The sequence below is a fragment of the Nycticebus coucang genome, chromosome 9, assembly GCF_027406575.1.
Source record: "Nycticebus coucang isolate mNycCou1 chromosome 9, mNycCou1.pri, whole genome shotgun sequence".
NCBI lineage: Eukaryota > Metazoa > Chordata > Mammalia > Primates > Lorisidae > Nycticebus > Nycticebus coucang.
Genome location: NC_069788.1, coordinates 109,316,310 through 109,338,822, shown reverse-complemented (window position 1 = coordinate 109,338,822; position 22,513 = coordinate 109,316,310). Strand labels below are relative to the sequence as shown.

Genomic DNA, 22,513 nt, shown 5'->3' with positions numbered 1-22,513 from the left:
ACAGATTTCATTCTCATACAGCTAGGTGAGGCTGGGCAAGGTGTTTACCATGGCCAAGGCCCAAGATGCGCACCCTGATGCTCTCTACAGGGTGGTGCAGGGATTGGAGGAAGCCATTTCTGTAATAGGAATGTTGCTGTTGTTTTTAGGTCTCCCAGCCGCTCCACAGCTTAGACCAGAGGTTGATCCCTTGTGGTTTCGTATTGAGAAGTAGCAGAATGCACTGGTTAAGAGCTGCAGGTTCTTGGTTTTGAATTCTGACTGTGCAACCTGTTACCCCAGAGACCTCAAGCAAGTAATTTAACATCTCTGGCCTCAGTTTCCTTATCTCTACAATGGGGTTAAAAATAGTTCTTACTTCAGAGGATTGTTGTGAGGATTAAATGAATTCATAAGTGTAAAATGTTTCGAAGAGAGAGAAGCACTTAGGAAGCCCTTGGTAGATGTTGACCGTTATTGTTACAGTGATGATTCTTTTTCTCATCCCCATTCCTTCCTCATAAATAGGCTTTGACCATCTTCTTCTCACAGGGGTTCTAGCAGGTGGTAACATTTATAAGTTTCAGGAGCTTTAGGATATTTATAATGCATTTGTTTGGAGGAAGTAATTCCAGGTTAAGAAAAGCAAGGGTTGTTTTGAATGTCAGGAATCTTCCTAATCATAAATTACATTAAAACCTTAAATGTAGGAGTGTCAGATTTTCAAAGCCTGAGTATCAGAAGTGTTTTCTAAATCTCATGATGTTAACCATTAGATGTAACTAATGAATAAATACCTGATTGGGTTTCTGCTAGCATCTGGGAATGCGCATGACCTTGTGGAGAAATCTCTGCCAGATCTTGGGCCATCTGGGATAAGCATCCATGTCTCTGGGGTGGTTTCAGAATTACCTTGTATTGAACAAGGAAAGAGCCGTCCTCAAACTTCTTCCTCCACATACCTTCCCTCCATGCTTCACGCCCTCAAAAGGGCAAGATTTTCGTGTTTATAAAGGCATGGCAATCAAGTTATCTCTCCACAATCATTTGAAAGTTAAGTTGTAGTTATGATATTTCATCCCTGAATATTTCAGCATGTATCTCTTAAGATTAGCAATGTTTAAAAAAAAGATTAGTAACATTTTCCAAATAATCACAGAATAATGACTATATCTAACACATTTAGTAGTGATTTACTAACATTCGGTATCTAGTTTATATTTAAATGTCCCTGTTTATTCCCCAGATGTCTTTTATAGCTACAAGATCTAGAGCTTGCACGTCGCGTTTGGTAGTTCTGTCTCTTTAGTCTCTCGTGACCTAAAATAGTACCTTCCTTTCCTACTCCACAAAGATACTGACTTTTTTTTGAGGAATCTAGGCTAGTTGTCCTGTAGAATATCTCACATTCTGGATTTCTCTGATTGATTCTTTATGATTAGATTCAAGGTAAAGGTTTTTGGTCTGAACAAGTGATTTGTTTTTGTTTTTGTTTTGTTTGAGACAGTCTCATGATGTTGCCCTCAGTAGAATGCTGTGGCGTCACAGCTCATAGCAACTTCAAACTCTTGTGCTTAAGCGATTCTCTTGCCATAGCCTCCCGAGAGGCTGAGACTACAGGCGCCGGCCACAACACCTGGTTATTTTTTTTGTTATAGTTGTCATTGTTGTTTAGCAGGCCCCGGCTGGGCTCAAACCCTCCAGCCTCAGTGTATGTGTCCCGCGCCCTACTCACTGAGCTACAGGCGCAGAGCCAGAACAAGTAGTCTTATGTGCTTGTTAGCATATCACATTAGGAGGCCTGTGAGGTCCACTGATCTCTTTGTTAATGTTACTAAATCTGATCAGTTGGTAGGTGGTGATCTCAAGATCTCTCCGTTGTTTTCCTTCATAAATAATGAGGGATTACTTGGGTTGCCACTTTGAATCCTGTTGTTCCATAGCCTTTCACCCAGTGATTTTTGCATTACTTGCCTGAATTAGTTATTATTTAGGGATTGCAAAATGTTAATTCTAATTCCATCGTGTCTTCTATATTAATTACCTGGTGTTTTTCTATAAAGAAGAGTTTTCTATTTCTTTCTTCATTGCTCTCTCTTTTTTATTAATCAAAGACACACGGATTTTTTTTTATTGTTCATTGTTTTTTAACTTATTTCCATCATCATTGTTTTTCCCCATAATACTAATTATTGATGCCAAATTGAGAGGAAACTCCTTCATGCTAGCTCTTATGTCTGTGATCTTTATTAACTTGCTTGTTTTCTGACCCAGTAAGATATTAAAAAATCATTTTGTATTTTCTTGTCCAGTCCTGGAGTTAGCTACTTCTCCAAGAAGCCCTGACTTTGGTGGAGAATACTTTTAGAATCAAGATCTTGAACACACCCTGCTCATTGCTATTGGGATATTGTTGCCTCTAGGCTCTTTTAGTGAACAGAGATTGGAAATACATTTAAAAAATATATTATACCTTAACTCAAAGTAATTTTATAATTTCTATGCTAATGTCATTATCAATAACAAGCTTCCTAAATAATGCTTAAGGTTTCTTTGCATTTCTTTTTGTCCTTAGAATATATCACACTAGGGCTCAGAATATTGTTTTCAGAAGTTATGTGAATTCTTTCCCATGTGGGTTAAGTTATCAAATTAATACACAATTAGGTTCATTTGTTTCTGTTTCTGTTCAAGTTTAAGGTTTATTTTTTCATCCTTTTTATTTAGTTTACTTTTGAATATGTAAAATGTTTACATGGATCACAAATTAAAATTGTGTGGAAAGATATACTCACAGGTGCCCCATTCCCCATCGTTTTCCCTGCCACCCCATTCCCATCCATCTCCTATCAGTAGTCTCTTTACTAGTTTCTGGTTTATTTTTCCTATACTTCTTTTAATATATATATATATATATTTTTTTTTTAATTTATCCTTCTTTTTCCTTTACTTCTTTCTGGTTTATCTTTTCCTATACTTCTTAATATATATATATACCTGATATATATATATATATATATATATATATATATACCTGATATATATATATGTGTGTATATATACCTTACTTCTTTATATATATATATATATATATATATATATATACCTTTTTTTTTTTTAATTTACGCTTTGTTTCTATAATGCTAGGTGTCAGCAAGCTGTGGCCCACAGGCCAGCTGCCTCTTACCATATAAAGTTTTATTGAAATGCAACCATACCTGGGCGGCGCCTGTGGCTCAGTGAGTAGGGCGCCGGCCCCATATGCTGAGGGTGGCGGGTTCAAACCCAGCCCCGGCCAAACTGCAACAAAAAAATAGCCGGGCGTTGTGGCGGGCGCCTGTAGTCCCAGCTACTTGGGAGGCTGAGGCAAGAGAATTGTTTAAGCCCAAGAGTTGGAGGTTGCTGTGAGCTGTGATGCTACAGCACGCACCAAGGGTGACATAGTGAGACTGTCTCAAAAAAAAAAAAGAAAAGTGCTGGGGAGGCTGAGGCAAGAGAATCGCGTAAGCCCAAGAGTAGAGGTTGCTGTGAGCCGTGTGACGCCACGGCACTCTACCCAAGGGCGGTACAGTGAGACTCTGTCTGTACAAAAAAGAAAAAAAAAAGGAATGCAACCATACCCTTTGCTATTTTTTAAATTTATGGATTTTTAAATTTTATTTTTAAAATTTATCTCTGATCCATATGGAATTTATTCAGGTGTGTGATATGAGAGATGGATCTAATTTTATACTTTTCTAAATGGCTGTTATCTCCCCATCTTTTTTTTTTTTAATCTGTCTTTCCTTAGTGATTTGAGAAGCTACCTTTATTATATTCTAAATCTTTGTATGTACCTGAGTCTACTGTTGGACTTGTTATTCTGTTAGTGGTCTTTCTGTCTACATAGGGTATTAAGTACCACACTATTTACTTTATAGACCATAAAACATTTATTTTGAGTGTTAAGCAATCTATGTTATTTCGGTCTGTGGTTGAAATATATCTGTTGTCCACTCCGAGCACCCAGCTCTCATCACCATCAATCCTAGTCAAGTGAGAACCTCCTGACTAGTCTCCCCAGTTTCACTTTTGCCTCCCCTAGCGTTATCTCCACATAGCCACAGTGATCCTTTTAAAACCATAGGTGAGGGCCAGACACAGTAGCTCATGCCTATAATCCAAGCACTTTGGGAGCCTGAAGTGGGAGGAACATTGGAGCCCAGGAGTTCAAGACCATCCTCAGCACAACATAGAGTTTGTTGCTATAAAAAATATATAAAAAAAATTAGACAGGCATGGTGGCACAGGCTTGTAGTCTCAGTTACTCAGGAGGCTGAGATAATAGGATCACTTGAGCCCAGGAATTCAAGGTTGCAGTGAGCCATAATGATGCCACTGCACTGTAGCCCAGGTGACAGAGCGAGATACTCTCTAAAACATAGATGAAAACCTTTACTTGTCTGCTTACAACTTTCCAGTTTCAGTCCACCCAGTTTAAGTAAAATCCAAAGACCTTACTGAAGTTTACAAAGTCCCACCTGACATCACTGTACATAGGTAGCACCCCCATCACTCTGTTCCTCATCATCTGCTTTACTTGTCACCCCCCGACATATGCATGCATTTATAGATGTGATATGAACTCCATAAGAGAAGACACTCTTATTTATATGCCCCAAACCTCACACAATGTCTGGTCTATAATAAGGCCTCAGTGACTATGGAATAAATGAAGGATCAGATCAGTATTTTAGGATGATTATTTTGCTTAGTGTGGGAAATAGCTGGAAGGCTGGATGACCTATTGGGAAATAATATTCTATGTATAAAAGCCTGAACTAGGGCAGTGATTTAAGGATGAATATGAGAGGAGCTGTGGTGACATTTTGGAGGTGAAGCTAATAGAAATGCCATTGGTTCAATGAAGGGTAGAAGGAGGATCGAAGGTCACTGCCAGGTGCCTCACTCAGGTGACTGTTTGGGTACTTGTACCGTAAGATAAGGTAGTATAGGAGGAAGGGCCTGATTGATCAGCCAGTGGTCTACGTAGATAATTTCTACAGCGCAAGAGTCTAGAAGAGAGATCAAAAAAGACCTCTGCAGTTCGAGTCAGCTACAAACAGAAAAAGACAATGACAGAAGCTCAGATTTGATTGTTTGGAGGGTACAGAAGCAGATGTCCTAAAGGGCCTTTATTAAGGGCCTTTGAGAAAGTAGTTACAGTGATTTAATTGGGGCAGAAGCCAGATTTCAGTTGGTCGAAGAGGAAGTGGGAAGTGAGGTAACAGAGCCAGTAGTATAAACTACTACTGTGAAAAAGCAAGAGATAGGACAGTGTGGGCAAGCGCGAAAGGCTGGGCTGAGAATCATGTCAATAATATATTTAAGTGATGGTGCAGGATCCTAGGGGGATAGGATATGACCTTCAAAAAGCTACTGATTAGCCTTAGACAGAAGGAGAGAGGGATACTTTTCCTCGAAGCCAGGAGGGAGCTTGGAGAGCTAGGCACATTTTTGAGGAGGGTTGAGGGAAATAGGAAGAATTTGGAGAATTTCCTTTTGGATTGGCTTTTTTTTTTTTAATACTTGCTAGGTACTTCTAGCAAGTACTCAGAGTGGAAGGTATGTTTCCTGTCCTCCAGGAGCTCAAATTCTAATTCAGGAGACATTTTCATTCCCAAAATCAGGAATGGCACTCTTAGAACCTTCCTGTCGGTGCATTCAGACCTCGCTGCTCCAGTTTCTGGGGCACGTTCCATTCTTTTAGCCGTCAACCAGCAGCGAGAAAAAAAAACTTTTTTTTCCCTCCGTAAACATCTTGAGGCGAGCAAAAACAAATTTTAACCATGAGGGAAATTGTGCACATCCAGGCCAGTCAGTGTGGCAACCAGATCAGTGCCAAGTTCTGGGAGATGATCAGCGATGAACACGGTATCCCTCCCTCCAGTGCCTACCATGGGGACTGCGATCTGCAGCTGGACTGAATCTCTGTGTACTACAGTGAAGCCACAGGTGGCAAATATGTCCCTCATGCTATCCTGGTGGATCTAGAACCTGGACCAGGGACTCTGTTCGTCCAAGTCCTGTTTTTGGTCTGTCTGGGGCAGGCAACACCTGGGTCAAGGGCCACTATACAGAAGTGGCCAACCTGGTTGATTCAGTCCTGGATGTGTGCAGAAGGAGACAGAGAGCTGTGTCTTCCTGCAAGCCTTTCAGCTGACCCACTCTCTGGGCAGGGGCACAGGCTCTGGAATGGGCATGCTCCTCATTAGCAAGATCAGAGACGAGTATCCTGACCCCATCATGAATACCTTCAGTGGTGCCCTCACCCAAAGTGTCTGATACCGTGTTTGAGTCCTATAATGCCACCCTCTCCATCCATCAGTTGGTAAAGTATACTGAGAGCTACTGCATTGATAACGAGGCCCTTTACGACATCTGCTTCTGTACCCTAAAGTTGACCATGGCAACTTAGGGGGACCTGAACCTGAACCACCTTGTCTCAGCCACCATGAGTGGTGTTACTACCTGCCTTGTTTCCCTGGCTAGATCAACAGTGAACTCCGCAAGCTGGCGGTCAACATGGTGCCCTTCTCACCTTCCCACGTCTCCACTTCTTCATGCCTGGCTTTGCCCCTGTCACCAGCAGTATTGGGCTCTCACTGTACCAGAACTCACCCAGCATGTCTTCAATGCCAAGAACATGATGACTGCCTATGACCCCCAGTACCGCCGATACCTCATCATGGCTGCTATCTTCCATGGACAAATGTCCATGAAGGAGGGAGATGAGCAGATGCTCAATGTGCAGAACAAAAATAACAAATACTTCTTTGAATGGATCCCCAACAATGTCAAGACAGCTGTCTGCGACATCCCACCTTGTGGCCTTGAGATGGTGGTCACCTTCATTGGCAACAGCACAGCCATCTAGGAGCTCTTCAAGCACACCTCAGAGCAGTCCACTGCCATGTTCTGCCGGAAGGCCTTCCTCCACTGGTATACAGGTGAGCGCATGGATGAGATGGAATTCACCGAGGCTAAGAGCAACATGAACAGCCTCGTCCCTGAGAGTATCAGCAGTACCAGGATGCCACCGCAGAACAGAAGGAGGACTTCGGTGAGGAGGCTGAAGAGGAGGCCTAAGGCACAGCCCCATCACCTCAAGCTTCTCAGTTCCCTTAGCCTTCTTCCTCAGCTACCTATTTCCTCTCCCTCAGAATTCGTGTTTGCTGCCTCTTATCTTTTTTTCTTTTAGGGGGGTCTAGAACAGTGTCTGGCGCATAGTAAAGAATAAATACTAACAATATATACTTATTTATTGAAAAAAAAATCAGGAATGGCAGAAGGAGCACATCATAAGCAAGAAACAAATGAAACAGGGCTGGGGGCAATGGCTCATGCTTATAATCCTAGCACTCTGGAAGGCCTATGCAGGTGGATTGCTTGAGCTCAAGAGTTCAAGACCAGCCTGAGCAAGAGTGAGACTCCATCTCTACTAAAAAACAGGAAAATTAGCCAAGTGTTGTGGTAGGAGCCTGTAGTCCCAGCTACTTGGGAAGCTGAGGCATGAGGATCACTTGAGTCCAAGAGTTTGAGGTTGCTGTGAGCTGTGACGATGCCGTGGTTCTTAACCTCAGGGCATAGAATGAGGCTGTGTCTCAAACAAATGAAACAGGCAACACTGGTAAGCTGCTGTCAGAAGTGAGTAGTCTCTGTGATCAGGGAGCACTTTATGCACAAAATGAGGTCAAGCTGGATAAATTTTGATGGCATAGAGGATCATGAGAACATTTTGATTTAAGATTTGGTGTTGGGAAGACAACAACCAACCATATTGTCAGCCTGGTTAGAACAGAGAATTGACAAAGGGAAATAGTATACTTACCTTAAATTCTTTTAGGATGATAATAATGGTCCTGTGGCTCAGCACCTATCTTCATCTACTATAACAAATTACCATATACAGGGAGGCTTGAACAAGCATTTATTTCTTATGGTTCTAGAGGCTGGAAGTTCAAGATCAGGGTACCATCATGGTTGGGGTTTTGGTGAGGGGCATTTTCCTTGTTTCATCCTTGCTTGGTTGTTCTTTGGTATGTGTGTGCAAGGTCACGTGTCTCTTTCTCTCTACAATCCTGGGGTTACACTCTGATGACCTCACCTAAACCTAATCAGCTCCCAAAGTCTCACCCGCAAACACTATCACTTTAGGAATTAGAGTTTCAGCTTAAGAATTTTTGCGGGGGTGGGGAGGAGGGCACTGTAGTCCCAGCTACTTGCCTCAGAGGCTGAGGCAAGAAAATCGCTTGAGCCCAAGAGGCCGAGGTTACTGTGAGCTATGACACAGAGCACTCAAAGTGAGATTCTGTCTCAAAAATAAAAGGAATTTGGGGGAGGCACACACATTCATTCCATGGAAGTACCTTATATTTGCATTACACTAACTCCATTGGGTAGATTTCATTCAAGAAGGTAAAAGGAAAGTGAGGCTTCCAGAGTTCTACAGCTGTATCATCAGCAGTGAGAAGTAGGAGGACCGTTTATCTGATTGAGGAGCTCATTATAAAGGAACGTGCCCCTTTAGGGCTCCTTTGGCTTTATTTGTAAAACAATGCTCGAGATAGAGAGCAGAGCATGTATCAACTACCTTGCTGGCTAGAGATGTTGAAGGTCAGAGCTCAAATGCTCTTCCCTGAGCCATAGAAAGGACTGAATCCAGGAATTGCCTGAGACCTGGATCACTACCTGTCCCTTTTCTTGGCACCAGAGTCTTGGCTATTCTTGGCACCAGGTTGTCCTTGACTCTGAAGTTGCCCGAGGTAGGACATCTATGGTGGGTCACTGACTTGGCCATGGGATTAGAGCTGAAGAGAGGGAGCCAGCTTGGGAAAGAGAGGAAGGAAAGATAGTCTGATTAAGTTTTGTCTCAAAGTGTCTGTTTTGGGGTTTGTCCCTGCATTGATCTGCAAGGGAATGAGGCAAGTAATGGCCCCTCAGGGACTTTCAGGACTTTGCTCTCAATGTCAGCCGTCATTTTCAATCACCCTCTCCCTCCCAGCCATTAATTTTGGCCCAGGATCATGGGGACTTGTCCATCTATCACTCCTAATTGACACTAAATGATCTGTCAGTTTATTGATGAACGGCAGGAGTGGAATTGTCACAATATATTTTACTTTCTAACAACTCCTCCTGACAATTTTACCTTGTCCATCTCGCTCTCCTCACATAAATCTCCATTGGCCGCTCGTTCCTTCTCACGGGCCATTCTGGTGCCAGCCACTTCCATGCCATCTGCACGCATCAAGGACATCAAGATGGCGGTAGAACTGCTGTGTGCTGGTCTTAAGGTTGCCCCTCCCCCCTCTTTCTTTCTTCCTCTTTTCTCTCTCTCTCTTTTTAAAAAATGGCAGAGATGTTCTGAGAATACTAAAGGGCTCTGTCTCCTTCTCCCTCTGTGTCATTGCCATACTGGAGTCTTTTTACCTTATTGTTAGTAGTGAGTAGTTAATTCTTATTAGGCTACAAAAGAGTGAAAGGCAAAAACTCAGGGAGCCAAAGGGCTCCTAGAGCTGTAAGCATAGTTGCAAATATTTGTTTTGTCCTCTTAAACCAGTTCTCTTACAGGCTGCCCATCCCCACAGAAGTCAATTTCTTTAAAAAGCATCACGGAGGGTGGGTTAACTAGAGCTCCCCAGCTGGTGTGCCGTGTGCTGCACTGTGTGCACAGGTGTGCCAAGACGTGGGCATGCCTAGTGCTGCCAAGGCCCCCAGGGTGGCCCCTGTGGCCGCGAGAAGTCTCATCCAGCCACCCCAGTTTATCATTCAGACTTTATTTTTAAGTTTTCTATGTCTTGGAAAAGATGGGGAAGTCCTGAGTTAAACCTGTTTAAGGATACCTGGTTATTTAATGTTAAGGCTAATAGTGCGCATAGAGATGTGAAAAATGCTTTGTCCTGCATGAGGCCAAGGATGAGTAGAGGGGCTTCATGACGTATAAAGAACGTCATTGATTCTCACTCTCCCTCCTCTCTTGCTGAAGATAATTTTTGTTAACTGGTAAGGACTGTTTTTGTTTATTAATCATCATGCCATTAGCAGGCCTATCAAAATTAATAGTAATTCCTTGATGTCATCTGGTAGCCAGGTTCATATTGAGTTACTTTTCTTATCTCAAAGATGTCTTCTTGCAGATGGAGTGTACAAAGGACAAGTCAAGGTCCATACACTGTATTTAGTTGTTTTATGTCTATAGTGTCTCTCATATTCTTTTTTTTATTATGAAATCATCGCCGTGTACATTAATGCGATCATGGGGCACCATACACTGGTTTTATAGACCATTTGACATATTTTCATCACACTGGTGAACATAGCCTTCCTGGCATTTTCTTAGTTATTGTGTTAAGACATTTATATTCTACATTTACTAAGTTTCACATGTACCCTTGTAAGATGCACCGTAGGTGTAATCCCACCAATCACCCTTCCTCCACCCATCCTCCCCTTCCCTTCCTTCTCTCTCCCCCTTCCCATATTCTTAGGTTATAACTGAGTTATAACTTTCATATGAAAGCCATAAATTAGTTTCATAGTAGGGCTGAGTACATTGGATACTTTTCCCTCTATTCTTGAGATACTTTACTAAGAAGAATATGTTCTAGCTCCATCCATGTAAACATAAAAGAGGTAAAGTCTCCGTCTTTCTTTAAGGCTGCATAATATTCCATGGTGTACATATACCACAATTTATTAATCCATTCATGGATCGACAGGCACTTGGGCTTTTTCCATGACTTAGCAATTATGAATTGGGCTGCAATAAACATTCTGGTACAAATACCCTTATTATAATGTGATTTTTGGTGTTCTGGGTATATACCTAGTAGTATCTCTTATATTCTGTAAGAACTCCTGTCCCCATTTCCCTTTGTCATTGATTTTTTTTTTTTTTTTTTTTTGTAAGAAACTTGTCCTGTAGAGTGTCTCACGTTTCTGAATTTGGCCCATTGCTTCCTAGTTGTGGTGTTTAACTTGTTTCTCTGTCACACTGATAGTTAGATTTGGCTCTAACTGAGAGCTGAGTTGAGGCTCACTGTTTTGGTAGGAATACTTTGTAGGTGGTGGTGTGTGCGTCCTGCTGTGTCTTACCTGAAGGCCCAGGTGCCTGGTTCCTCTGTGTTAAGTGAGGTTGGGATCGATCAGTGGGGTCAAGGGTCAGCCTCTATTTTACAGTCCCCATCAAACTCCCTCCTAATGGTTGTAGCATCAAATGGTGATTTTCTAATTTTCCTTTTTTTTTTTTTTAAGCAAGAAAAGAGCTTTACCAAGAGATTGACATATATACTTTTTTATAGAACTACCATCCACTGAATTACAGAGCAAATTAACTGAAACAAGGAAGAAAATTCTGTCCCTGGGAAGGCTATTTTTTTTACCCCCCCCCCCCCAAAAGTGTTTCAGTTCTGGTACTCACACCACACAACTGGTTAAGAAAACAAAGCATAGCATTTAGCTACTGGATGTCCTAACTGCCCTAAGGCACTCTGTGCTCAGCCCCTCCTGGCAGCCGCTGGGGTCAGCAAGGCCAGGCACAGGGAGAACCTCTATTTTCAACACAAGCTGTTGCCACATCCTTATTGAAGCCCCCGATGGAGAGATCATAAACCACCCCCTGACTATCTTCATGTCGTACTTCAGTCCGTCATAGGGCTTCCTGAGGGAGTAATTTTTCAGGTTGAGAAGGTGGGAACTGGAATCCAGCTCATGGATGAAGGTGGAGATGTGGAGAGGCCGAGAGTAGTCTCCAGCAGTCACATTGTCAAGGGACGGTTCACTAGCAAGAACGAGAACTCCCACGAGGTAATCTACATCCAGATGAAATCCTTTCTCCAGATCTGGCTCAATGCCAAGAGTTTCTGTAACTGCTGCTTGTGTCACTAGTGTTGCTGTTTCCAAGTACACAACAAATGCTGCCCAGATGACCAAGTGCTGCGACACAAACCTCCAGTGTTGATGAAATCTGTAATATTGTTCAGCAGGGGACTTGGTCTTCAAAGATTTTAGATAAGTTTTTACTGTACCAAAATGTTCTCAAGCTTTCACACACCTCTTTGGAATGACCTGAAACCCAGTCCCCTGATGGACCCTTTGCAGTAGAGTTAAAATCTCACAAGCTGTTTGTTCTGAACTCTACAACTTTTCAGATTTCCTCTCAGATACCTGCTTGGCAGCCAAAAGCCCTGCAGCTCCACGAAGATCTCGCTCACAGACATGGCACCTGCTACACCACGGTCAGCCACTGTGGCAGGGGCAGCCAGAGGAATGGGCTCCAGAGACAACCAGCGCCATCAATCACAACAGCCGCCACTCCAGTGTTCTAATGTTCACTTATGAAAGGAAATTCTTCTATAAAGCACTTTTATTGGCTATTTGGTTGCCTGATACACATTTTATACCTGTGATTCTATCTTTCCCTATTTTGAAAATTTTCAAACCTATAGAAAAGTTGTAATAGTACAAGAAATATCCATGTACCTTACCTTGAATGACCAGTTGTTAATGTTTGACTAAATGTGGCTCTTTCCTCATTCTCTATTATTATTTTTATTTAGTCTTTACAGAGCTGTTTGAGAGCCTGTCAAGCAGCTGCCTTTACCTTTGTGTTACTAGTAATAGTTACTGTACAGGAGATGTTTGCCTATATTGTTTGCATCTTGGTCTACAGTACTTGGTACATATAGGTACTCAGTACATATTTGGTTAGTGAGTAAATTTTGGACTTTTTTTTTTTTACAGAGCTCCAGTAATTAAGAAGGTATCTCTGAGTCCCAGTGAATTAAAAGAACTTAATTCTTGACCTTCAGATTTTCATCAATAGGCACAATTTTGCTTATTTGCTTTTCAAGAAAAATAAAGTTAGACTTCTTGAGAATTGATTTTCCACTTACTACCCCTCAGTCACAAAGGACCCAGAATTGGTATGGGATGGCCAGGGGACCCTGGGCATCATGGTTAGACAGTTGTTTGGTTCTTAAATCAGATAGGTCATGTATCAGACTTGAGTGTCCAAATTTGGACAAAGTCAGATGGGGCAGTTACATGGGAGACAGTTGAGAAGGGAAAGTCTTAGGTAGCTAGTTGTGTGTCTATTACCAATGGCTGTGCCGAGGGCTTAGGGACCGTGTCCCTATTTGTGTGGTTTTGGAGATGTTTATGTGAACTGCCTTTTCAGACCTCTGTCTCCACTTCATCATCTTGTGCTTTGGACTACACATATGCTTTTCCTCTAGGTAGTATCCAAGATGTGGACCAAGCAACATTGTATCTTTTTAATGTACACCTTGGATTTGTTTGTTCTATGTAGATTCCCCAAAGGGTAATTTTTTGCTTTGATCTCAACTTACGTTCATAGTTGGACAGGAAGATGGTAGAGGAGCTAGGTAAGTTTTTATTTTAATGAACTTAGAGAAACCACATTTATTTATTTTTAAAGGAGATATCTCATTTGTTACTCAAAAAATTTTATGTCTGCATTCAGACTTAGAAGTAGAAGCTCTCAGAGAGGACAGGCTGCATTTCTTGGCAGTCTGTTCCTGGCCCTTTTCTTTGGCCTCCTTCATTTTCTTGGCCAAAAGTTTAGCATACTCGGCAGCCTCTTACTTATTTTTCTCAGTACGCTGTTTCTTCAGAGCCATCCCCCAGCATGTATGTTGCAGGACACGTGGAGTTACAAGATGCTGAATCTTGGGTGCTTTGGTCATAGGTTTCTTTACCTTCTTTGTTTACGGGCTTTCTCACAACGTATTGGCAAACATCATCTTCTTTAGACAGATTGAAAAGTTTGCAGATTCTACTTTTGGGCCCCAGACACTGGGGTCTCATAGTGTCAGTCAGTCCAGGGATATCTTCTCTCCTTTTTTTTTTACAATAACCAAGTTGAGAGCACTCGGATTGGCATCTACAATGCAACCCCGAACAGACATGCGTTTCCTTTCTCCAGTTCTCCTTGGTCTATAACAGGAATGCCCCTTACTCAGCAGCAGGTAGACCTGGCGATGGGTCAAGACACCCTGCTTCCTGGGGAAACCTTGCTTGTCGTTTCCACCACTGATTCAGACCACATAACCCTTCTATTCTTCACCCAGCGCATCAGCAGCAACTTCTGTGACCATATGCTTCTCAGAGAAGGTACGAAGTTTGCGTTCATCCACTTCAATGAGTTTCTGGCAGCTAGTGGTTAGGAAGGAGATGTTCAGCTTCATCCTGAAGTATCTGATTGCCTCCAAGTGCCATGGAAAAGAGTACCACCTTTATTTTTTAAAAATTAGAATTTAATTGCATTGTTTATTACTGGAGATCTAAAGATGAAATAAGTAACACCCAGACTGTGTACACAGAAATAACTAGAACAAAATAAGTGTCCTTATTGAAGTAGCAAAAAGTATGAGATGTGTCAAACTCATTCTATCATTAGGCTTTTTCAGTCTCCCAACACACTAATATTATTTTGGTAGATTTCATTTGTTTGTAGCTGGGAAGCAATGGGAATCGTGGATAAATGATGGCAGAACAATATGTCTATGAAGCACCTAGCTGAGCTGTCCTTTTGCAACCAGTCTCTGCAGGGTGCACACTGTGACAACTCACTGAAAGTCACTCTTCATGGGCGTAGGTAAAGGTGCACTTTGGGCTCCTTCTGTGGCTGTGCAACAGAGCTTTGTTCCTTGTCCAAAGCACCCAGGTCTCGCTTTGTTGGACAGAACCCCTTTTTGTAATAGCATACTGCCTTTTTGTAAGTCTATTTGACTTTAAAGCTCAAAAGTTGAGAAAGGTGGATCATTTCAAGAGGACTGAGGGAGGAGAAGAACAGGATGTGGAGGCAGCACACGTTTTTGTATTTTACTCATTGTTGACTTCATGTCATCTTTTGAGACATTAAAACTCCTGGCGGATTTTAATTTTTTAATTTTTTTAAATGAAGAAATATGTATAGTATGGAATTCAGAAGGTACAAAAGGGTCAGGTATGAAGTGTAAGTCTCTTTCTCCCATCCTTACTTCCTCAGGTCCCCAGTTTACCCCCCCTCCCCCCAGGCAATCGCTATCAACTAGTTTTTAAGTGTTTCTTTCCAGAGATTCTGTATGCATTTACAAAAAAAAGTTATATTCTCCCCGTCATTACCACAACACACGCAAATAGTAACATATCTTTATGCACTTACTTTTCTTGTATCTCGTAATAATGTTTCTTGCTGATCTTTCTGAAATCTCAGTACAGAATGGAACTGGCTCATTTCTAAGAGTTGTGTAGTACTCAAAAGTAATCAAGAGCAGACACTATTTCTCAGGCTGCAGAAGCAGAAAGCAGGTTCCCAGTGTTTATTCATGTAATAGCCATAGCATGGCCTGTGGAAGGTACCATGAAGACTTTAGATGTGGTGTACACAGACCCCACACTCTGGGGAGAAGGTGTGACACATGCAGCACTTTCTCATTAAGGATCTGGGCGAGCACTTCCACACAGTTCTACTTGGCCTGGTACAGTGGTATTCGGTGCAGAACAAGCAGAGATGTTCTTGGTAGTGTTTATTGCAGTTTAGGGCCCTGGAAGGTTCGTCTAGTGTCACAAAACCAATTTATCGTGGCAGATAAGTGTGAAATAATTGGAATCTTGCATTTCTGTCCAGTACTTCCCTTTCAAAGGTGATAGTCTGTCCCTGCAAGCCCGTCAGCTGCAGCACTTGGGTACTTCACTTCCCATTCTGAAAAGTGGAGCAGTCTTTTTGACAAGTGGCCCTAGTCAGTTCTCTCCCTGGAACAGAGGTGAGTGTCTGATGGCCCTAGGGAGATGGCAGGAACACAGGCAGTGACTTGGGATGAACTTCCTGTGCCCCAGGGAAAGGACAGGCCCTGAGGCCACACAGCCTACAAGAGATGGGCTTCTAAGGGCCTAGGTCAGCAGAACTGTTTCTCAACTGACTGTGATGGTAAAGGCAGCCAAGTGCAGGCAAGATCCTCCCTTCCCCCAGAGTCTGCTCCTAACTTCCTCAGGACCTTCAGTTCTTCTAAGCGAAGCTACCCTTGACTTCTGTTGAAGTTAAAACCAGGATTGGCTCTTAGAATGGGATCTAGCATGTCCTGCAAAGGCTTTGACTTTTGGCCCTTTGCATTTCCTAGTTTTGCAGAAGCGAAAATGCTCTGGTGATTAGATTTTTTAGAGCCAGGGGTAGGAGTAAAGTTGGAGGGTCTCTCAGGGTCAGGAAAGAAATGAACAGCCCACAGAAGTATCCCTTAAATGACAGCAGACAAAAGCAGAGTCACCACTGGACTATTCCTTTTGTTTTTCCAGACTGTCGCAAAGTGCAGGAGTCTCAAGACTTGAAAGTTGAAGCCAGTCTTGCCCAATTTCCTGTCAAATTCTATTCTATTTCAATAAGTGCTGCTCAGAGTCTGCTTGAATAGTGGACATTCTAGGTTATATTCATTGACTCAGTGGAAGCGGCCCCAGGGATCCTGTTTTTCAATGCAGCCTTTTTAGTGTTACAAGCAAACTGAGAACATTGTGATGATGTAAAACTTCAGTAAGACAGATGTTGCTAAATTTGCCTGAAACTGTCATCTCCTCCAGTCCTGGCCATCTCTTAGAAGTAATTGCTGCAATGGTTTGTTAGTATCTTTACACACTTCAGTAGATGTCCTCACAAAAATCTGTGGATTTTTTTTTTTTTTTGCATAAATGGGGTCATATTGTGTTCTATACCTTTTTTTTTTCATGTAACAATAAGTACATATCGGAGATTGTTTAGTCCACAGACTTTACCTCGCTTTTCTAACTGCTAAGTAATAATCCTATGGTATGGATGCACTATTCCCTTATTGGTGGACATTTAAGTTATTTTTATTTATTTATTTACTTGCCATTAGCACTTTTTTGAACCACCATCTGCAGTGGAACTTCCACCAATACTCAGATTTTCATAAAACCTGACGGGAAAGACCATTCATTATTCTCGAGGTTGAACCCTGAAATATGTGACTTGCCATTGTCATTATCAACCTCCTGAGTTTTTTTGTTTTGTTTTACTTTTTGAGACAGAGTCTCACTTTGTCACCCTCAGTAGAGTACCATGGCATCGCGGCTCACAGCAACCTCCAACTCTTGAGCTCAAGTGATTCTGTTGCCTCAGCTTCCTAAGTAGCTGGGACTACAGGCACCTACCACAATGCTAGACTATTTTTAGAGATGGAGTCTCACTCTTGCTCAGGCTGGTCTCAAACCTGTGAGCTCAGGCAATCCACCTGCCTTGGCCTCCCAGAGTGCTAGGATTACAGATGTGAGCCACATGCCTGGCCTCTCCTGCATTTATAACAGCTATAGTTGTAGGAAACTTGAAACTTCATCTTCAGAGACAGATTCTGCCTTCTGGGGCATACTGTAGAACTCATTTGTGGACAGCCTGCTTGTCTTGCCTAGCCTTCTTGTCACATCATTTATTGTAACTTTTTTTTGTTGGCCACTGTGCTAACACAGTTCTCTTATTTTATCCTTGAAACAACCCCATAAAGTAGGTGCTGTTATTACTACTACTTGTGGAAGAGGAAACAGACTTTCAGAAATGTTAAGTAACTTGCTCAAACTCACACACTTACTCACACTAGCAAGCCAGCTAGACTTTGAACCCAGGTAAGGCTGATGTAGGGGTCGTGGTCTTATTTTTTCTTAGTGCCTTGCTGCCTTCCATTTTTATGCCCCTTGGCACCTGGTACAGCATCTTTGCCCATGGTAGAGCCCCAGCAATATTACCTGAGGGCTATTCTGATGTGGATCCAATATGTTCAGCCTGTGAGAGTATCATCAAGGAGGGAACGCATGACATTAGCCCTTCCTGACTGCCCATGGCCTACCTGTCTGCAGAGCTGTGCTCCAGCCAGCTGCTTGACCGACCAGAAGAAGGTAAGTACAGAGGATGCCGCCTGCATGTGGGGCACCAGGCAAGGCCATGCCAGCCCTGCCATTAAAAGACTTAATTAGGCTAGTCATTAAGTTCAATTAGGCATTGGCAATGATCGTCCCTTCTAACCCTGTAGTGCCCTCTAAGAACTGGATCCATTCCCAGGCAGCCAGCTCAGGAGCTGGGTACTATTACAAGTACACTAGCAGCCCTTGCTGTGACTCCATGGCTAGGCTGAAGGCAGAGTGCCCCAGAGCAGGTGCCCCAAAGCACATTAAATATGGTTAGGCTTCCACCTTTGAGGCCATTTCCTGAGCTCATTTGTGAGCCACCCTCTTTTCCCACGTTGGTACTGGGAGTCAGGACATCTGCTTGTGCAGTGGGCACAGTGCAGAGGCCTGGGCTGGGGTGGGAGGGGGAGAGGGGTTCCATAGCTTTGTGCAGCTAGCTCCACACCCTGAGTTCTGTGTCTTCACCAATAAAACGAGTGGTCTCAAAGGCCTTTGCAACTCAAAAAGTTATCTGTGAACATCTGAAATACACTTTCTAGAAGACTATTTAAAACAAGTCATTTTAGCCTCTGAATTCTTACCTTGGAATGAAACATTTGGCAAACGTTGGGAGGGTGGGTGGCGCTTGTGGCTCAGTGAGCAGGGCGCCGGTCCCATATGCCGGAGGTGGCAGGTTCAAACCCAGCCCCAGCCAAAAACCACAAAAAAAAAAAAAAAACATTGGGAGGGGACAGGCCTTCCAGGCACAGGGGCCAGGTGTGTGGAGGCACGCATGAGCCACCACAACGTGATTAGGATGAACACACCAAGGTGACTGAAGCCCAGGATTTGTGTAGAGGAGTGGAATGAGATAGGCGGGCTGGGCCTTGAACTCCAGGCATGATTTCATATTTTTAGTGAGTAGGAGCCACTGAAGTGTCGACAAGTGTGTAATGAGCGGTATGAGGGACACGTTATCACTCTCTTTGGGATGCCTTTCTGATATGGCATGATCTTGGGGTACTTGCAGATGTAAAAAGAAATGTTAGTCAAATGCTCTTTGCGTAATGTGAAAACTGTTCTCTGCTGCTGTACTCTGCAATTTTACTCATTTCTAGCACTCTCTATCTGGACTTAGCAATAGATCCCACAGGTTGAGAGCTGAGTCTCACAAGACTGACCCCTATTTCCAATGCCAGTTGAAAGCTATAGGTTGTTTACCTGTGCTTCTGAACCACTGGCTAGAAATTGAATGTTCCCACCACCCCCTTTTCAGGTTTGATTAATTTGCTAGAGTGGCTCACAGAACTCAGGGAAACCCTTTACTAGTACCAATTTACTACAAAGCATATTTTAAAGGGTACAAATGAACAGCCAGATGAAGAGATAGATAGGATGGGATTTGGAAGGGAGCTTTTGTCCTGTTGGAGCTGGGGTGTGCCACGCTCCCATCACGTGGAACATTCTTGGTCACCAAACTCCAAGCTCTCAAAACCTACTTTTTTGGGTGTTTATGGAAGCTTAGTTTCAAAAGCCGTGATTGAGCAAATCATAGTTCATTGGTGATCAGTTCAACCTCAGCCCCTCTCTTGTCCCTGGAGGTCAGGAAGTGGGATGGACTGAAAGTTCCAACTCACTCATTTCTTGGTTGGTTCCCCTGGTAACCAGCCCCCCATCTGGAAACTATCCTGGAGCTCTCAGCCAGCAGTCATTTCATTAGCATACAAAAAGATTCTTGTCACTTTGGAGATTCCAAGGATTTTTTAGGAGCTGTTTGCCAAGAAACCAAATACAGGAGGTCCCCAGTTTACAGCTGTGAAATATTCTTGAGAAGGTCTTTAGGTTGGATTTGTATGTAACTTGGATCCCTAATGAACAGTGCATATATGACAATAATCGTTACTCTTTCTCTGGCTCCAGGCATCTGGACATTCATTAAGCAAAGAACAGAACTCCCCTTGCTTTTGTAGTTCTGTTAAAACATTCCTTCCAGGTTACAAAAGGCTTATAGCAGATAACCCTGGGACCTTTTACAAGGTCTCCAGCAGATGATCTTTGATCTCTGTCAGAGCAGGCCTCCACCTCCTGAGCTACCCATGCGCCACACCTGAATTGCTTTTAAAGAGGCCCCTTACCCTACCTCTGCACGGCTGCCGTTTTCCATTTTTGGTGGCAGCCCATCTGGTTGCAGATGCTCTTAATAAACCTCTGCTGTTAACTCCGTTGGCCTGGTTCTCTGTGACACCTTTCCACTTTTTGACATCTAACAATAGATAATAATAGTAGTAACAGCAGAACTATAATGGCTCGTATGTTATAAAAATAATGTACTATAACACTGTAATAATAGTATTAATACCCCCATACTGTAATAATAAATTATAAGAAGTATTATGCTCTTTTAATCTGAGCAAACCATAAAAACAGACTCACACAAAAAGTGTGAAATTTCAAAAAAGAATTTTTAAAGGTTAATACCTAATGTTGCATCAAGGTCTTGCTTATGGGAAAGGGCATTTTTGAGGCAAGAAGATGGCCTAAAATAGATCAGAAGATGGTGGAGGTGGTGCTGGAGAGGATGGAGTCCTCCATTCTTTTTTTTTTTTTTCTTTGAGACAGAGCCTCAAGCTGTCACCCTGGGTAGAGTGCTGTGGCATCACAGCTCACAGCAACCTCCAACTCCTGGGCTCAAGTAATTCTCCTGCCTCCGTCTCCCAAGCAGCTGGGACTATAGGCACCCGCCACGACGCCTGGCTATTTTTTGGTTGCAGCCGTCATTGTTGTTTGGCGGGCCTGGGTCGGATTCGAACCTGCCAGCTCAGGTGTATGTGGCTGGCGCCTTAGCTGCTTGAGCCACAGGCACCAAGCCAAGTCCTCCATTCTGATTTGACTCTGTTGCTGGAGGAGGAGAGCCTACCACTGAGGTTGGTTTCTTGAGAAAGGTATCTGATGCTGTTTACTCAGCCGCTTTCTTTTTCCTCATACGAAGTGGCCTCATAGCAGCTGAAATTCTCATTAACTGTGTAGTAAACCTTTTTTTTTTCATTTTCAAAATGCATCACTTTATTTTCCTTACAAGGGAGCCACACATTAAGCAGGTGACAATCACATGATTTCTTCAGTAAGCCCCAACGCATCCATGAGTGTTGCTGGAGCTCATAGCCAAAGGAGTCCTGAAGTTTCAGATATTAAAGCTTTCCCCACAGCCACAAGTTCCTTTGATGTTTGGGTTATTAAACACAAACTCACTGGATAATTTGTCTTCCACATAGTCCATTTCTGTTCCTAGAAGTGTTAGCTGTGCTTTCTTTTCAATGAATACTCTCACTCCGTCTTGAACAACTTCTTCATCAGAATCTCCTTTTTTTTTTTGTATATTCTAGAGTGTAAGAAAGGCCATTACACCCTCTGGTTCGGACACCGACTTTCATGCCTACGTGTTCAGGCTTGTCTTTAAGAAGTTGTTTTATCTTGTTCACTGCTGAAGGTGTCAGGGTGAGGGCGGCCCGGGTGGGCTGCAGCTTCCGCTTGCTCACAGCCCGGACAGTGGCACGGACTAAGGAAGCCGACATCTTCGCCACTCCGGCGCCCCGGTGCCTTGGGCCGGAGCTCGGCGACCTCAACCTCTTTCCATGGACACGGCTGGCGCATTCTGTAGTAAACCTTTGTAAATTCCTCAATGTTAGGATCTTGCTCCTCAAGCTTAGCAGATCCCACTTCAATAGATGAAAGGCTGCAGCCAGTTCTTTTATCATCAACCTTTTTGGCCCTGGATCTTCTGATTCTTCATGTTCTTGTGTTTCTGTCGCCTGCTTCTCTGTCTATGACAGACTGGCTGCTAGGTAAAGGTGCTGCGCCACCTACAGCATGCGTTATGTGCATGGATGAAACTAGCTAGAGAATTATTAATTTAATTACCTAGTTAGAAATTACCCTTATAGGGATCCTTGAGGGCCCATTGGTAAATGTGGAATGTCATAAATCATGTTGTCTATAACTGGGGACTGCCTGTATTTATAGGTGACCCTTGAAAAACACAAGTTTGAGCTGCCAGGAGCCACTTACTTGAGGATTTTCTTTCTGCTTTCTCCACCCGTGAGACAAGACCGTGCTCCCTTTTCCGTCTCCAGATTGTCTTCTACTTAATATAATAATAGCTAGGTTTTTTCTTCCTTATGATTTTTTTCATAAGGAAGAAAAAACATAGAAATTAAAATTTTAGAAAGTAAATTTTAACATAGAAAGTAAAATTTTTTTTCTCTAGCTTACTTTATTATAAGAATATAAATACACATAATGTACAAAATGTGTGTTAATAAGTGTTTATGTTATTGGTAAGGCTTCAACAGTAGGCTAGCTCTTAGTAGATACGTTTTTGCCGAGTCAGCATTTATAGGTGGGCTGGGCATGGTGGCTCACACCTGTAGTCCTGGCACTTTGGGAGGCTGAGGCAGGTGGATTGCCTGAGCTCACAGGTTCAAGACCAGCCTGAGTCAGAGCAAGACCCCGTCTCTAAAAATAGCAGGGCGTTGTGGCAGGCTCCTGTAGGCCTAACTACTTGGGAGGCTGAGGCAAGAGGATCAGTTGAACCCAAGAGTTTAAGGTT

General features: G+C 42.9%; 1 protein-coding gene and 3 pseudogenes across 2 annotated transcripts in view; 1 reads left to right on the top strand and 3 right to left on the bottom strand.

Annotated features, from left to right (window-relative positions):
• The window catches only part of IFT43 (intraflagellar transport 43), a 111,717-nt gene that overhangs the window by 44,513 nt on the left and 44,691 nt on the right, over nucleotides 1-22,513 (top strand). The gene's annotated exons all lie outside the window — the stretch shown is intronic.
• On the bottom strand, nucleotides 11,543-12,239 carry LOC128593810 (translin-like; annotated as a pseudogene).
• LOC128594109 (40S ribosomal protein S6-like) lies at nucleotides 13,463-14,361 on the bottom strand (annotated as a pseudogene).
• Nucleotides 20,951-21,553, bottom strand: LOC128594111 (iron-sulfur cluster assembly 1 homolog, mitochondrial-like; annotated as a pseudogene).